The following is a 19,240-nucleotide window of genomic DNA, read 5'->3' on the forward strand; positions in this document are numbered from 1 at the left end:
GCAGAAGTTGACAAAGTACTGAGATCTTGTACTTTAGCAACAGTAGCAGCACCACAGTGTATAAATACACAGTTAGTAAGTAAAAAAACATGCTTTTTTTCTACAAAAGTAAAAGTAGAGGCATCAAAATATACATAAATATGTATAAAGTAAATATATATACTTATATTTAACCACCTATACCTGATTAAACACAACATTAGCAGAACTAAAATGCAGAATATATTATACAGGCATATTTGAGAATAATGTATATAATATTTTTGTATTATAATTATTAGTGCATTAATCATTTTAATGTTAAAGCTGGTAAAGATAGTTTAACAACTAAATAAAGTCAATGATCAATAACAATTACATAATTAATTAGTTGATTAGATTTTGTATTTAAAACTAAATCCTCAAAGTAACGAGTAACTAAAGTTGTTAAATAAATAATGGAGTATATGCAGCAGAAACTGGAGTACTCAAGTAAAGTACAAGTACATCAGAACAGTACTCGAGTCAAAGTACTTAGTTACTTTCCACCATTGGAATTCTAATTAGTTCCTCCCCGAGTGTAACACGGTGCAAGAGTAATCCTTATTTCTGGCGTCGTCAGCAGCTCCTAAACAGCTTCAGGTGCATCACCGCCGCTCTCTGGACTGAAGCGGGCTTTCTCCCTGATGTGCAGCCAAGACAGACTGCAATCAGATTTATGATCTGGCTAACGGAGACGCATACATGTGGCTAAATGTAAACAAAAGTGTATTGAATTGGATTTTGAGCTTTATCTGGATACGGGACACTTAAAAAATGACAAGCATGAATGGGGCCTATTGTCCCCCCTAACCTGGCGCCCTGACTGAGGCCCTGAGGACAGGCATGTGCTCCACCTCTGCTCGGCTCCTCATAGAAGAGATTGTTGCCGTGATACAAAAACTCAACCGCTATTATAGCAATGTGAGGAGAAATTGTTTATTCATGTCAGCCTTATTTTTTTTTCTCTCTTTCTCTCTCTCTCTTCGCTCTGAAATGAATTTCTTGATGTCTTCCAGAGTGGCTGACATATAGTTAATGTAGTGTATCCCTCCCTCCTCTGCATTACCCATATGCCTCTAAATCTGAAGTGGAAAAACCCAGAATTATCTCAAAGGCAAATGATGGTTGTTGGTAGCAGACAATCTTCAAATGACAGTAACTTTTATCTGTGTACCCTCTTCCAGAGTAAAACATAAGGAGTGAGGGACTTGAAAAGTGATACCTCCGCGTACCTGCTTGAAAGAGTTTTTCCTCTCAGCGAGGGATTAAGAGCGGAATGTTTTTCCCTTTCTTTTTTTTTTTTTTTTGTATTATTCTTCGCCATCGCGCTCCACCCTCCTCATTAAAGACCATGCATATTCTCCCAGGAGAGTCCTCCAACATTACAACTCTTCTCCACAGGTACAGCTCTCTGGGGCCCCTCACTTTTTCTCATCCCTTTCCCTCTCCTCCCCTTTCCTTGTTGTCTGCTCTCCCTCCATCTCCTCTCCTCATCTGTCTCCCTATCCGTCGCCCTTCTTTTCATGTACTTCCCACTCCCTACCCCCTTTAGATCCTCCACTACCTTCCTCCCTCCACCTTTACCTCACTACCTTTACTTTGCACAATGCACTCCTTCCCTCTTTTTCCCCTCCTTCCCACCCTCCTTATCTCTCACCTTCCATCTGCATATGCGAGTGCTTATTTTGAAGTCGTGGCCCACAACAGATATTCAATATTAATGAGGACCCTCATGAATTTTTGAGCTCTAATTAGATGGCTCTTGGTTCGTTAACTGAGAGGGTTTCGGTGCTCAGTAGTGGTGATGGAGGGCTTGGGGGGGGGGGGGGGGGGGGGGGTGAGCTGTTAGAGAGAGGGACAGTCCCACCCTCATCTTCCGCCTCTGCACTCCCACTCCCCTTCCGCCTCTTCCTCCCCCCGCCGCCTCACCCCATAGTGCCCGTAATGTCCCACAGTGGAGACGGAGATGGGGCGAGGGGGGTAATCAGCGGGCCTGGATCGCCGGAGCTCATTATAAGACAGCTGGCCATTAGTTTGCAGGCCCTGCGCATTGTATGTCTCTGCGAGCGGCCTCCTGCTGGGACATTATTTAGCTATTCTATTTCATCGTCACTTCAAATGATGCAATGGTCTTTTCAGGCGCAGGCAGACAGACACGGGAGCGAACCGAGAAGGTGACACCTCCACCCTTACGTGACAAGAGACGCATTCCTTTTCACAAGTCCGGATGACCGACGTATGTGCGCACACAAACACACACGATCCCATCTCTCTGTGACTCATCTTCCCTTCCCTCTACTGACCAATCCTGGATTAGGATTACACCTTTAAACAGCTGATCCTTCCTGTATCTTTTCCTCTTTTTCCTTTGGTTATCATCCACAATGTCACAAACATGTGCCTTGTCCTTGCAAACAGCCCCCCGCCGCCGCCACCAACAACCAAATCCCTCTACTCCGATATCATGCTCCCACTATTTCTCGAGAAGCGTTCCCCTCTGTCCTTTGGTTTCTTATTCCCAAAGGTGTGTCAGGATCAGCAGATACCACAGGCATCCGTGCCGTGCCTTGCCTTGCCTTGCCTTGCCAGCCCCCCCTCCATCCAACACCCGCTCCTCACCCTCCCACCCCACCCCTTGCCTACTTGTGCATATGCAGAGGAAGGAAGCATCTCCACTGTGGCAGCAGCAAAACACCACACTACAAAAGAGATGCGCACCTCTGACAGTAACCATCAAGAAGGGCGTTGACAGAATAAGGGCGGGAGATGATGATCTGAGAGGCAGGGATGTGCAAAAGGATGCAAGAAGGGAAGAGAAAGGGCTTTCTTTCCTCTGTCTCCTTTTTTTTTCATACCTTTTTTTCATTTTCCCAGGATTCATCAAGCCCCACTTGACACATGTCTGACTGGGGTGGCGTTAATCTCCCCAGAGGGTGGGGTCCCCTTTTCTCCTCTGCATGCCACTCCTTCACGGAGCCCTTTCCTTTTTCCGTCAATTTACATTTCAAAACAGGCGATGAGCCGATCAAAGACGGTCACTAACGATGAGGCCTTTCATCAGTGGCTGGCGTGGTATACCGAGATAGTATACGGTGAGGTTTCATTGATCATAAGCAGGTGGGTGTGCTGTTTGGCACCGGTTTGTGTGCCGCTGGGCTCCTGTCATTGTTTTATCCTAAGTTTGTCTCTAGGGGCAAGACGTCGCTGGCGGGGGATGTGCCAGCGGGTCTCGCAGGAGAATGTCTTTGTCATCCGAAAAGCCTTACATGCCAGTGAATTAATCACACGGATTCCAAGACCTGCGATCGCACTGAATCCAAATGAATCTTAACAAACTCTCTTTCTCAGAGAAGTTTTGATGGGTTTGATGACGCCTCTCAGAAACTCAATTACTGACAAACGAGGTCTAACACCGGTTCAGCTCGGGTCAGTTCCCGAGCTACAACCGCAGGACAAAATAAAATGAAGAGGACGCTCGACTCCTGATGACTTACTCGCTCGTTAAAAATCAAACGCAGCACACGTGGAAGTCCTCAGTAACTCAAGTCATTAATCTAGAAAATAATTTCCGGTAAAAGATTTGGACAAAAACAGGAACGCCGCCAAAACCACATCATGGAAAATTCCTCAGTTTCAAACACAAGCTGATATGTATTTGACCACTGTGATGTAACTTATTAAAAAACTCAGATTTGCAAGAGGGAAGAAAAAACATACTTTATAAAGTGGCTGTTTATATTTTTTGCCAAGTGAGGATGGGCAAGTTGCAGAACTTTTTGTGGTAAGCACGAGGCTTAAACAAAATTACAACTTTCAAGCAATTCAAAGGGCTGAATACTGCAATGAATACTGAGTCAGACCCTTAATCTTAGGATCATCCCCCCAGGGTGGGAGATTATATTAGCAGAGCCATTCATCTCCAATAATTTAGTAATGTAGATAGTAGATTAGCTCTATTCCCTCTTGTCTGCCAACACCTGGGGCATAGCTTCGTATTCAATACCTCCTTGTTCTCCTACTGTATAGTCGAACTGTTGTAGGTGGCCTTGACTCCCCACTACACTCATTTGACTCCAAATTACCGAACTCTCCGGGGAGACAATTGAGCAGCAGCTGACCAGAAGACCTCCCCCCTTCCTCCTCCCCGCCACAGTAACACACAGACGCTATCAAAGATCACACATAAAGGTGTGAAAAAAAGAGCCGGATTATGCACATTAATGCCTAATCACATGTCATTTTTATTATACTCGCTTGGTATGTAACCCATGCCCCCTTTTTCCTGTAATTATAGCCGCCAAGTGGCAGGAGGAAGGCACGCTGTAATTGTTTTTGAGGCAGGAATGGCAGTGGCAAAGATAGATTTCAGATGCCATATTTGCACTGAGGAATTTAAGCGTTTTTTTTTTTTTTCCTCCCCTTCGCTCTCTTTTTCCAAAAAGGACCCTGTCGTTTTCAGAGCTTGCTGCTCCCGGGGTAGTATGCTTTTTATTATTTTTCCAATTAGAGTCAATTGACCTGACAGAATGGAGGGCAATTAGTGATATTTCCCCCTCCTCGCGGGCCTGCGGGGTAATTTGCTCGAGGTTCTCAGCAGTGCTTTATGTGGATATACGCCCCGCCCCGCAAACCCTTTCTGGAGCATAATGGCTTATGATTTTTCAGAATATATCTCCTCTTACTTTATTCTTTCTCCCAGCAAAGTACAATTACAGACTGTTGAAGGGTGTCATCTTTTAAACTGCCTATAATCTCTCTCTCTCTCTCCCCTCGCTCTGTCATATAAAAAGAGGGGCTATAGTATCAATGCATTGCTTTTAGTATTTATACACGGAAATGAGATCTTTACTGATGTGTGTGGGGGGGGATTGTTGCCGGAGAAGTGGCAGTAGCGCTGTTGGTTTTTCATAAAATATCCACCCAAGGAGGCATAATTGTGAGCAGCAGATCAGTTCTCCCCGGGTGTATGCAGAATTAACTTGTGCATTGAAAGCCAGACTTATGGAGAACGGGGAGGAGGTGTTGGTAGGGTGAGCTCGTTGGCTTAAATCCCGACTTGCTATTGATAAACTTGATGAATGTAATTTGTGCCTGCAACCCCCGGGTTATTGTCCCCCCCCCTCTATACCTGCAATGCCAGAACGCTCTGTTCCTGCGTGCAGCAAAGCACAATGGCCCCGGTCCGCGTTGGCTCCCATCTGAATACCTGTATCTGCCTGTGCCTCTGCTGAGGAGTCTGACACACAAAGAGAAAAATAATCTTCTGAACTAAGCTTGTCTGGCATATCCACTGCTGAGTCTATAAGAGCAAGAGAAAATCTCCTCAAACTGATGCACTGAAATAAATACGCTTAATTTACCTATGCAAGAAGCCGCGTTGGAGAGCGTAAAGGCCGGCAAATAAAAGGAGGCATGGATGGAGTTGTTTTGGAGATTGAGATACAAGACAGTGCGGGTTAGTGGAGCATGCGATGCATATAGCGAGATGCAAATTCACCGAGAGGGGGAGAGGATGCAACAAAAACACGTTTGATACATTGAGTAAAATTTATTCCATGCATGCGAATGTGCCACCCCAACCCGAGCACATCATTTGCTCGACATTCAGTACATCTGTTGTGTTAAGTGACTGTAATTTAGGTGACATTGGCACAAAGCCTCTTAATGTAGCCCCGGTGGACCCCCTGTAAGAGGGGCACGCGGGACCAAACAGAGGCATCTCGCAGCTGGAGCCGCGTCAAGGATCATTTCCCTCTTCACATGATTAATTACAGTTTGATCACTTGAATCTAAATCTGATTAATTTTGGTCACATGTCAGGGAGGCATCAGTGGTCTATAATGTATACTGTGTTAATCTGTAGCAGCCTCTCCTTGAGACGCATTTCATGAGGTTACAACATGTGAAACTAATGTTGTGCATGTGTGAAGTGCTCAAACGATCACTTTATGTCATTCACATGTGAATCTTTCGCTATTAAAACGCGTGTAAATCTCCAGAAACGGCGTCGTGAACGTGAGACCTGCTGTCTTTAATGGGCCACTCACACAACGAGGTGATCTAACCTATACATTTACCGTCTCTTTGCATACAAGCTGCGTGTACAACATTAACCTTCCTCCTGACGCACTGTGTTTAAGGAGCTGCACTCCGAACAAACTCCTCCAAAAATCCATGTCACTTATATCTGTTTTCTTTAACTCTGACACTCATGAGAAACACCTCAGGCAAAACACACAAACACACACACACACACACACACATGCACATGCACCCTCAGGACCTTTGGCCAGATTCCTGTCCTAAGTGGTTGTTGTGGAACTCCTGAGCTGTCAAAGCCTCGCCATAATCCCTCTCATGGGTCAGGGTGCAGTGTCAGATCTCAGTTTACAGTACGGCTTTCCACAGTTTACTGGCATTAGCTTTACCGTGGCTTAAAAAAAATCCTGTAGGGGGGATATTTATTTGTAGTTTTAGCCCAGGTAGCTCATTGTTAGGTGAGGAAATCCTCAGATCTCCCTAAAATGACAACCTTTTGGGGATAAAGAAAAGGGAAGTTGTTTTTTTTTTTTTTAAAGTTTGACCAACATGCATGTTTCAGTTTACCCAGTGGGTTTGCGGAAGAATTTCATAAATGAGTTCTCACCAGACAAAACAATGTAATCGCTCCAAAAATAAATGTGGGAACTTCAAATTGCTATATTGTGTAGAAAACAGAGGCTGTCACGATACCAGAATTTTAAATTTCCAAACAATACTAGTTTTAAAAGGAACGATAGTCGTTACCACAGCAAAGAGAAAGGGAAGAAAGTCCTGCACACAAACTAGGATTATTTTTTATTTTCCTTTTTATGTTGACCCGCTCACACTGCTGGTACATAAAACACAACACTGAACACAAACCAACACATTCTGGATGTTTATATCTGTGCAGCCTTGTGGTGGAAGGTTTATAAACATCAGTTGCAACTCTACAATAAACAATTTTAAAGTGTTTCAATGTTAAAGGTACAATGTGTAAGATTTGGCCAACTGTCTAATTCACATTCAAAACAAATACGAGGCAGCATTTTACCAAAGTAACCGCTAACTGCTGCTAACTGTAGCTGCTGTTTGCCAGTTAGCTCGGTTAGCCGTGCAATCTAGCAGTCCGGACTGAGCTCAGACCACCAGGGGGAGTGTTGGTGTTTACATCGCTAGCACAGGAGCTTTGGACCTGCCGGGGCTAGCTGGTTAGCATGCTAACTTTAGTAGATGTCTCTGCACACACAATATGCAGGTGTTATGATGTCAAAATTGCAAATTTTTCCCATTTTGTTCATAGTTTTAGTTAATTTTCAAATGTATTCAACTAGAAAAGCTTACATATCGCATCTCTAACAGTTACATAACTATTATTTAAGTTTAATTAACTATAAATTTACCATTTGTTAATAATGGTTATTGTAATGTTTGAGATTGTATCATGTTAAACACGCGGTATTAAGTTGAAGTACGATGCTTTTGACAATACTCGTACAAACTGTGCATGCAGTTTATAATTATTCTCATTATTCTTTCTTCTTTATTTCACAATTAATCATTTAGTCCGTAGAACGTCAAAAAAAAATGGTAAAAACAGAATTGCTCATCACATTTTCTCTCTTCATTTTCTGTCATAAATGACAAAGAAAAAGCAGCAAAGTGTCACATTTGAGACGCTGGAACCAACAACTTAATTAAAAATTCTTGCTTGGAATGATAACTTGATCCGTATCAGAATAGTAATAATAATATTTCGATCGTTTAGTTGTTGCAGCTCAAGGACAAAATGTTTTCTCTAATTTTAAAAATTGTTTGGTGGAAGTTGCAGAAGGGCAGCTGAGGCGGCTCCACGGGGGCACTTACGCCTGACCGGACAAATATGGCAGGAATGTGTTGTGAGTGACAATAGTACAGTGCAAAGTCAACACAGGGAGGTTAGAGGTCACTCTTACAGTACCTGCTACACCCATCGCCTAAAGCTTGTTTGTGTGTCTCTCTCTCACTCTGTGTGTGTGTGTGTGTGTGTGTGTGTGTGTGTGTGTGTGTGTGTGTGTGTGTGTGTGTGTGTGTGTGTGGATTTTTGTGGTTATAACTCATCAGTCAGCTACAGGATCAGCGCTCCTGCCAAACCAGTAATTAGATAAGAATGATAAACACATTTGAAGCTAACAGGGAAATGAACGGGGGGAACTGGGTGTCCAGTCCTTTTTTTTTTTTTACACTGTTTGTTTTGCTTCGAGAATATCTGGATTGCTGTATTTACATTTCCCACACGAGGCCTGCTTCGAACTGTCACTTTGATAGCTCACTCCAGCTCAAATCTTTTTCTTTTTCCAATTCTGAGATGACAAAAGACAGCATGTCCTGAATATCTTGTCAATGTCACACATTGTTTAGTATAATCAGAATCACCTTGGCTGTGCTTTGTGGGCAAACAGAGGTGGAACTGTAATTGTACGATAGGCTGTACGTTTTTTTTAACACAGGAATATGAAAAGGGGGGCACAACAACTTGCAGGGAAAAAGCTTTTGTGAAGTGTGTGAGCTGTGGAACTGTGATCCTCAAGGGCGAATCAGCGGAAAACAAAAGCACACAACAGTCGTGGCCTACATTCATGTTGGAGTGCTTTCAACGCCAACAGAGCTTATTTTCATACGCCATTAATTGCTTGAATAGATTGCCTGTTGAATTCTTAATGTGCTATAAATTCCATGTTTGTTTTCCCTGAGTTGACAGCACACAGGCATACTGTGTCAGACCGTGTCCTGTAATCAGCGCTGGCCTTGGAAGAACTTCGACTGCAGAAAGCCCATCCACGTTCTCCCCCTCTTCAACTTAACGTTTCTCGTGGGGCTTATTGTGCACAAGTTGGTCTCTCATCTCGCGTCACAATGGGATCTATCCGTTACATCTGCGCTGCTACATCAATGGCCTTCTGCAATGTATAGCGAGAGATTTCTTTGTGCTCATCTTCCCTATTCAGGAGGTAGGTGTGAAAGCTGGAGAGGGTCACCGAGCAGCGAAGCAGCGCTGCCAAACAGATTATCCTGCAGCGCAGTGAGGAGTTGGACAGCGGTGAAGGGACATTTGCCGCTTTTTTTGTCTCCTCAAAGTGCAGAATCAGTCGTCACTCCAGGGCTTTTACCTGTAGGAGTCAAACCCTGCTTCCAATCCATTTTAATGCATAACCAGCAGGGCTTTCCTTTCCAGCTTAATTCGTACGCAGGGACTTTGCATGTTTTAAGCTCTATGCAAATATTATTGGATTTTCCAAGGATTTGGGCGGATTTCCTGCCATGGATTTTCCTTTACAAATGTCTTTAGAAAATAAAGTGAACCTATTTTATTTAAATTCGGTTTAAGAAGGCAAACAAATATTTAGATGCTAAAAATATTGAAGAGGGATCTTCTGAAGTGGGGACTGAACTTTATTTCAAATATTTTTTGCCCATACGAGCGTTTACTTTTCCACAAATCTTTGTTTTTTTTTTATGTAGGAAATGAACTTTCAAAGCCCACATCAGCTGCATCGTCCTCATCATATTCACATGTGTTTCTATGGTAAAAAAGTGGATTATGTCCCTGCATATCTGTAGTAATGATCCTCTGCATTGTTTTTCAGTGGCCTTGACAGATTGTACATGGACCGGGCCTTGAAATGCAGCACTGACAACACGACATCCTTGAGCAAACCAAAAGGCTGTCCAGAATAATGGGCTGCTGTTGCAGTCATGTCATCCGAGAGGGCGTCGTGTCGAGGAGTAAGATGGGGGGGTTTGTGTTTGGACATGACCGTGGCGGGTACACCACCCCCTCTGGCCATGGAAGATGACACTAGAGTGCTCACAAAAAGCAGGTGCCTCTGAGAGCGGCTCTTAAAGGTGGAAACCCTGAGGGGGGGGAGAAAAGCCTAATTCCTCTAAAAGATGTTGACTGTGTACACAATATTAATAATCGAGACTCTCACCACCGCCAAACGTCCTGACAAAGGCCTTAATCAGACAATGCTACGAGTGGAATTCGAGGTGCAGATGTTTCTGATTAGCACTCGCTCGTGTACTCTTCCTCGCACTGCCATCTTTTAAGGGTGCCAGAAACCTTCGACGATGATGTTTTTCCCAAACAAACTGCAGCGATCCCTGTATTTAAAACATTACGCTTGTGTTCTCTCAGCATACAGGGCACAATTTTAATGACTATCTCTCACACCCCTGCTCGCCTCCTTCTGTCTCTTGCCCTTCATTTCTCTCATAGTTTAGTCTGTTGGTGGCTTTTCAGGCTGGGAGGGTGGGGGGTGGGGGGGGTGGGGGGTTAGGCCTTGGCCACAAGCTGAAGGCTTGATTACAGTCCTGGCAAGAGAACAGAAAGCTGAGGGGCAGGAGGGATGGAAGGGAATGGGGAAAAGGGGAGGGAGAGGATGGAGGGACCTCAGGCCCTGACTAAAAGCAGCTGTGGAGCGGGCGGGGGTGAAGGCCCTGTGTGCTTTTAAAGGGCTCAGGAAGACTGACCTCAGCAGAGCCACACGTGGAAGTGCTAAGACGTCCACGTTAGCTAACTTGGCAGACAGATCCACTGTTAATCACTTTTTGTACTTCCTGGGTTTCTTAGATGGATTTAAAGACCAGTTTCCCGTTTATTACAACCCTTGTTTGTAGCTTTGGCTATTGTTTCTACTATAACTTATAACTGGTGAGATCAAGAGCATGACGACACGGGCACGGAAAGACTCACACGGACAGGTTGAAAACAAACAAGACACTTTATTTATAGGTAAAACTCAAAGTGGGCGTCACTGTTCATTCATAATAACACTTTCTAATAGGACATGGTTTATAAAGGGTTGATCGGTCAATTGAAAGACGATTAATCTGCAGCTATTTTCTCATTTTTCAAGCAAAAACGGTCAAACATTTGCTGGTTCCAGCTTCTTAAATGTGAGGATTTGCTGCTTTTCTGTGTCATTTATGAAAACAAATGAAGAGTCTTTAGGGTTTCGGACTGTTGGTTGGTCAGAAGAAGCAGTTTGAAGACGTCACTTTGGGCTCTGGGATGTTGTGACAAGCATTTTTCACAATTGTATGACATTTAATAGATGAAAAGATTTCCAATTAATCGTGAAAATAAGCAGCAGATGGTTAATTAATAATGATACATACAGAAAGTAAACAAAAACAGTGAAGGAGTAACATACAGCACGTCCTTGTGTTTTGTGGTAAATGGCAGTATTGTGATGAGAGAGGTCTTACATTCAAAACCGAGTCAGATGTGGACCGGCATTCGACAACATATGCAAAACCTTAGGAGCCGACGAATCTGGCTATTGAGGCGTCAGTGTTTCAAGTGACTTGATTCTCTCTTCTCGTGAAGCTTTTATCTATTCAAAACAAAGGAAAAAAGAGAAAAATGGTGATGAGCTGGATGTGATAGTGCTGCCAGAATAATGATATATTCAAAATAATGGCTGTGAGAGAGCTCCCTAATGGCAATGTTCGGGAGCCGAGTATTGTAAAGCACCGCGACAAGGCTAAACTTGTGCAGTGGAAGAGGGGGTGGGGGGCTGGTTGGTTGGCGTTCCTACACATAAAAGATGTGCAATAGTCAACATGGTGTCCTAGTATAGTTTTCTCACACTCCCACAAGCCTTCTGTCAAATGCAACAATGTCATAGAGGGAAGAAGCACCAAAGAGGAGCTAAATTTGTGAAAGCCAACCGGACCTGAACAGAATTATACGTTCACAAATCAGAATAGCACCTTCGCTTAACTGCGCCGTCACGTTGGCAGGAGCGTGTTGTCGAAGGGGTCTTCTCTCGCCCCCCCTGAGTGACGAGGACAGTCGGCTTTATTAAAGGGGTATTTCATCCTAAACACGGGGTCCACGCTGCTCCTGATTTTTTGATTGACAGCTCGACTCCGGTGAGGAAATCAAAGCAAATCCGGCACGCGTTTCGGATTAAAGTGCGGCGAGGAGGGTCATCCTCAAAGGCGAAGGGTTAGGCACACTTGTGTGGATTTCTCCCCCGATCGGAGGGGACGCACTTTTTTTGAGCGCCCGGATCAAACCGCCTTTGTTTCCGGAAAAGGGGCTTTAATGTGAAGATAACATGTTGTTGTTTGGAGATGTTGAAATGCAATCTTAAGTATCCCTCTTGAATGTGAATCATCTCATTACCAGGCATTCTCACACTGAGATAATGTGAAGCATAATGTGTTTTATATCATCATGGTATGAAACAGGGCCAGCAGTGCACTGTGTAAAATCCCCTTCAGTGGCATTATTTTGGTCGTCAGTAGCATAAATTTGGATGTGAGAAACATCAAAGCCCCCATATAAATGCCTTTCTCTTCATGTTGTCATCCTATCTTTGAATCACTCCCCCTCCCCCCTAGGGCCATGGTTATTTACATTTTCAAATCTGCATTTTTCATATAGATCTGTCTGCCTCTGATTTTAATATCAGTGATGTTTCCCACGACACCTTTTGTTTTATTATGCATTATGAATTTCTTCCCCTCTCACTCCTCCCTCTCTCTCCTTCTCTCTCCCTCTCTCTCTCTTCCTCTCTCTCTCTCTCGCCTCCATCTTTTTTCTAATCCCTATCCCCCACACTTGGCTTATGAGTCCCAGTGTTTTATCATGGGGAGAGAGATTTATCATTTCAATCTCATTTCAATAAATAAAATAATCTCTCTTCTCCTGTACGTGACAGCAGCTAATAGTATTTTGTTATCGTGGAGTGAAACTTTGCAGACTTGGTGCACTTGGCATTCTGCAGCCGCATACAGTAGCATCGGCTGCATAGCGAGGCGTACTTATCGCACTGTAAAGTACGCTTGAAGTAAGAAAAAAAAAAGTGACTCCAGCCTATTTCTTTTAACGTCGAAAACAACATCGTATTTGTTGATTTTAATGGATGTTATAATGTAACATGCCTCTGTTAACATGCATGTTAAAGTGTCTCTCGGAGGTTAAACGCAGCATCATGTTCGGGTGCGTCGTAATTAAATGAATAATGCACTTAAAGAGGTTTTGGTTTGTACCTTTTTTCAGCGGCAGTATAGGAACCCTCTTGTACCAATTCCATCCTCTTAAAAGCTACTGGGCTGCACTCATGTATGCTTTTATCTTTCAGCCAGGATATGTTCTTAAAGCACGGTCTGTCAGATCCGCCTGCACTGTGGTGTGTAGAAGAACAAGAGCAGCCATCAAGACGACAGTTTTATTTTAATTGCTATCTCCCTTTCCTCCCGGTCCTTCATTTTCCCTTACCCCTGGAGCAAATCAACAGAAAAAATGTAAAAGGACTGACAGGAAAACAATTGCGTTTCAAATTGAACTCCCTGCAGAGTGTGTTCACTTCCTTAACCTGACATCCCTCCCTTCCCCACACATGGCAGAGGAGAAGGCGAGGCGAGCAGCAGCCACACTAAAGCTTGGAGAGAAGGGGGGAGACCGTCCTTTTGAATATGTGTTTTCTGTTTATCATTAGCTGACTGGGTGCTTCATCATTCGGCGAAAATCCCTATCTGCTGAACATAAGGCCGAGAGACAGCGGGGAATCAATCTTTTGTGCTTGGGCAGATAAACACAGGACGCAATCAGGGGGAGACGGAGCGACGGAGCAGGCCGCGGGACTCACGCCGCCGGTGATGGATGGCGGAAGTGAAAGTGTCAGGATGGCATTATGCAAATGGGGGAGGCATCCGAGCATCGCCCCGGTGATTATGGGAGATGGGAGAGCAGCCTGTGGTCCCCCTGGCACCAAGGCAGCCATTTTGGGGGCTCGTTGTCTCCTACTGGAGCTGGGGGAACGAGGGGGGAGGAGGGAGGAGGAGGGGGATGGATAGAGTGGTGGACGTGAGAGAGAAAGAAGGAGGAGATGAAGGAGGAGGAAAAGGGAGGGAAGAGCGTGTCATGGTATCATTCCCTCACATGCGCCACCGCCTCACCCCCACCCCTTACCCAAAAAAAAAAGGGGAGGAATAAGTCTATAAGCAGAGTGAGAGGCATCTGTGTCATTTACTGAAACAAATGACCAGCCTTCTCTTTCTGTGGGGTTTGAATGAGGAGGGTGAGGCTGCACAATGATAGAGATAGAACACTGATGGAACAATCATGAATAATGAACTTGAACTGGACAGAAATAAAAGCTGGTCGGGTTGATTGCGGCGGTGGCGGCGGCGGCGGTGCTGTATTTTTTTTTTTCGACAAGTCGAAACATCCGCATGCCGAGCGGCTCGCTAGGGGGGCCAAACGTGACCCCTGGGTACAATGGTATCCATCCCCGGCTGTGTCACTTTCACAACCATCATGACTCTCACACACACACCAATCTCAATGACAAGCGAGCAGGACACACACTCCCACTATAATGACCAAGGATGCTACTTGTATTCAAATGAGGGTTGAAGTGAGAGCCAGGCAGATACTTCAGGGAGCAGCCGGGCCCAGAGGGGAGATCCAGCCGCAGTCCCCGCTGTACCATTACAGTAAGATTGGATGAAGATGGAGACGCGGAAAATATGATAGTGTGTGCGAGGCTGATGGGGACGGCGCAAGGAGAATGCCGCCCCAGATGATCTATGCAAACGTGAGGCGTGCGCGTGCGTTTTGCGAGCGAGTCGGCGTGTGCCGTGAAATTAGCAGCTGTAGTCAGATGAACCCGTTTTTATCTGCTGTTTACACAAGAGGAGAGGGAGTGTGTTTGAGAGATCAGACAACAGGAGAGAGTCAGTGATCGTCTGCCATGATCACAGCGTCATTGTCTCTCCACTGGAATACAATCAACAGCAATCACCCCGGTCTCCATCTCTACAATCTCAAATTGTCGTTTTTCCTTTCCAGCCGGCGTCCATTTTTTTTATTTTTTTTTTTATTTTAGTCCCCCCGTCCTAGAGGGAGACAAGCCGGGCGAGCTGAAGTGCCCGTCCTCCACCTCTAACTTTACCACTCGCCACAACACACAGACAATACCACTCCGTTCCGCCTGATTGGATCCATTTGCATTGGACACCTCCTCTGCATATTGATTGATGGGTTTAATCAGCGAATCAGGGGGAGCGCTCAGACATCAATCTCTGTCAGGCACCTACCTTTTTTCCGAGCCTGTGATTCCCTGCTAGGACTCATCAAGGAAAGCAAGTTTAGACAGAGAAAGAGGAAAAAAAGGTACGGAGAAGGGAAGAGGAAGAGAAAAGGGAGGGGAAAAAAAGAAGAAAGGCATGCAAGGGAGTGGAAGGACGAAGTATTTGAAGTGGATTTCTCTGACTGGCTGCTGTTAGAGTAGATCAGGTGTAGCAGAGAGGCAGTGCTGGCCGACTGTGAAGGCTTGTATGAGAAATTTAGAAAATGAAACAGCAGCCAGACTGAGCAGATTTATACAGTAATACAGAAAATGTACAATCCAAGCATCAAAAAAAAAAGCTGAGATCTGATTTAACATATTGTGTTTTCCATTCATTGTTAATTATTCATACATTTTTACACTTTTAAATCAGCCCTCATCATTTATCAGGTAATAGTGACAGATCAAGATTTCCCACCTCCTCCTCTCTCTCCCCCCTCCTCAAATTAAAAACTTTGTGGTCCTTTTTTCTCTCTTCCTACCTAAACTTTGGCGTCTGGAAGTTACAGCAGACGACAAAACACTTAACTAATTGGCATCAAACAACTCAAGTCTTAAGTCTCCTCGTCTAATTTCACAGGTCCGACAACAGGTGTAGCTGTCAGAGTCGCAGGATCAATAGAAAAAAGGCTCTGGGAAAAAAAAACAGCCTTTTTCACTCCTCTCCCTGCTGTTTGTGTGTGTACGCATGTGTGCGTGTCTGCTTGCATGCACGGGGGTTGTATATATAGAAAGTGTTAATTGAGTTGTGGTTGCCATTGTGTGCCTCATCAGGGGAAGTGCAAGACCCCCCTCCACCCTTCCCATGTCAATGTGAGAGTGTACCTGTGACACGTCGAGCTGACAGATACTTCATTTCCTTTTCACTTGATAATTACTGTAATACAAACTCAATTAAAAGTAAGCGGCTCAGAGAAGAAAGAGACAAGTTTGATTAAAATATGAATAAAAATACAGAAACTGAAAATACATATTTTTTTTAACAGATCTGTCCTCAGGATCGTGTGAATTTTGCAAGACGAGGGGGTGGAGGGCTGCCGTGTGCACGGGCCTCTAGCATCCATGCTTGTATTCGTTTTTTTGTTTTTTTTTATTCATGTCGTACATTTTCTATAGCTAATCGGGAAGTCTGGTATTTTTTTCACCTGGACCCTTTTCTCTCAAAATAATCTCTGTTTCCCCCCGCTGCTCCTCTGATGCCTCCGTCTTCCCTCTCGCTCCTCTCCTGATATTTTCAGATCTGATATGAATTAGAGGGTTTATTTAGATCCAAACCAGAGATGGTGATTGTTAGAAAGTTTGAATTAAAGGGGCATTATGTAAGAATTTTATTTAAAAAACATTCAAAAAACTATCAACAGAATGTAAGTAAATAGCAGTTATGACATTATGATGTTTATGTATTGTGTTGCAGAGATATATAATGAAGTTAGCATGCTAACGAGTCCATCCTGGTCCAAAGCTCCTGTTCTTAGCGTCGTAAACATTAACTCTCCCTGTCGGGTCCCCATGCTCCCAGTCCAAACCGTTGGCTGCACTGCTAACTGAGCTAACTAACGTAAAGTAGCTACAGTTAGCGGCTTCTCTGCTGCTCCCTAATTGTTGAGTATGAATTTGACAGGTTGCCAGTTCTTCCTCAAAGCTTATTGCACATTTTAGTGTGTCTGTCAGAGATGGGTTACTAAGTCTGTCACTAGGGATCCTCTCCATAATGTTGTCGAACACGCAGAATTACAATCTGAGCAAAAGTCAGTCACAAAAACAAGAGGACGTACACAATTGCGGGCGATTACATAGGTAGGAAATCATGGGGGGGACAGGGGGGTTAATTAAAGATGCAAAACAATGTGTTTTTTTAAGTTTTTCAAAGACTGGTTCCCTGTCCACATGCCTGTAAGTGGTTTGGTCCACTGCCAATCAACCTGCACCTCCTCACACATGAGCGCTGAGTGTCTGTGGATCAGTCTCTGGGAGTGTGGCAGGGCCGGCTGACCACAGTAAGTAGCTACTTTGCAAAAGGCTAAACAAAAGGATGCTATTTTTCTCTCGTCACAACGCTGTGCTTATGCTCTGGTTAAGGATATATATACAGATATATATACATTTGGCTTAACATAGCTACCTGTTTTGTGGCCACAAACACGGCTGTGGATGGCCTGACCTGGAGAAGTCTACTTAAAACTACCCAGTGCTGTCTTGTTTACATGTTATTGTTGCCACCAACTGTGAAGTGAACTATCTGCCCAATAGAGCCTTTTCATGGCAGACATTTTGACTTGTCAGAGCAGGAGAAGCCCAGGTGGGACTCGTAACATTAACGATGGCTGCATTATTGTCCACGCTCTCTCATTATTGGTCACACTTGTCCTTTTCCTGCTTCGAATAGTCAAAATGTCTGCCATGAAAAGCGCCTATTTCAAAAATTGATGTCCCCATTTGTCAATTAGATACAAAAGGAGGGAAACATAAGGTTCATGTTGGCCAGATTCGTTGCAGAAACACAACACCAGGCTGGCCGCGATAAGCCGGTAACAACAAACACACTCAATTATAAGACACCTCCATGGTGAACATTTAAGCCCTGCTACAAACTGTGGTAACCGTAAAAATACCTTGGGCACCGCCCGCGGTGTTCTGCAGTCCTTGGAGTTCACCATGGCTGAATCTGAGATAAATAAAAATCCTACGCAACCCCTTAAAGCTACTACAACTACAGGTACTTTGAGAACTATGTGCTATGCAACCTAAAACCTGCATCAAATAGACTTTTAACAACTACTGATAAATTATCTCCAGACAAAACATCTTCCACTCGACTGTAGCTACGAGGACAATAGATTTTACAGCCTGACGCACGTTATTCAAGGTGAGCGCACCCACTCATATAAAGTGACTGTAAGTACATAAACACTTGAGTACGGCACAGCAAACGCACCCTTGTGCTCAGATGTGTATCTTAGTTCATAACGACGGTGGTATTTCCCAAAATGTTTCTTTTTCACAGATCCATCTGCCTCGTCTGGCTCGTAGAAGGCTACCTCCTGCAGAACAAGGTCCAATGCTTGTTCATGAGATGGACATGTGGGAAGCCTGGATGATATTCTTTTAGTTCCGCTCGGACAAACATAAAGACACGTTTGATGCAACATCAAAACAATATCCACGGAGCCATAGAAAAGGAAAATGTCCGTGATATATGAAAACAGCGCTTCTGCTGATGAGTCAAGAGCTTAGGAGTGCAGTCGTGAGCGTTATCTTTGGCTTGAAGTCATATTGCATAATTCCGATGTGCCCTCCAGAGGCGACATCCCCCAGACGACCAATTTATGCAAGCAGATGATTGGTTGACGAGGAGGAGGTTTGAAGGCTCAACTGAAATATCGACTGCCAGACACAGCGGAGACCAAAAATGGTCAATGTGCCGACAACTGTAAGTTATCAGGGCGGTCAGTCCTTACTCAAGCATGGGAGAGATCATTCAGATAATCATGTGTGGGGTATGGGGTTGTTGAGTCCTTCCTATTGAGACCAAACCCTGGTCCTTACTCTGTAAAACCCAAGAAACACTTTCAGTGCTGTCAAAGTTGAATCCACAAACCAATGTCTGTCGTTCCATCCGCTGGGAGTTCAAAGAAAAGAGCAGCGTTGAGTTTCAGAGCCGATCATTTTCACGTATGTCACTTTGGATAGTATCCGACATCCAATCGTCTCTGTGTAAAAAGCCATTTTCTAGCTTTGGGTGGTGAGTTTGTTTTTCCCCAACATGAGCTGCCAGAGGACGTCTTCACGATGGCTGTGTCCTCTGAGTGGCATCACTTAGTCTGCCCAGGAATTTAACAAATCTGAATAAAAGCTGTCCTGGCAATTTATTGATCCTGAGCTAACGTGGCACTGATTGGAGATGCTTTCAGCTGATAACTCGAGTTGAGCTTGAACTTTTCTCTTGCTTTTCTCCTCCTTTAGCAAACGAACTGTCACTGCCTGTCTTGTACTAACTATAGCTAACTAAAAAGAAAACAGTCTGATAAAACCATTTCCATTTTCAAACAAGCCTTGTTGAAACCATCTGT

This window comes from Pagrus major, chromosome 22 (genome assembly GCF_040436345.1).
Source record: "Pagrus major chromosome 22, Pma_NU_1.0".
Classification (NCBI taxonomy): Eukaryota; Metazoa; Chordata; class Actinopteri; order Spariformes; family Sparidae; genus Pagrus; species Pagrus major.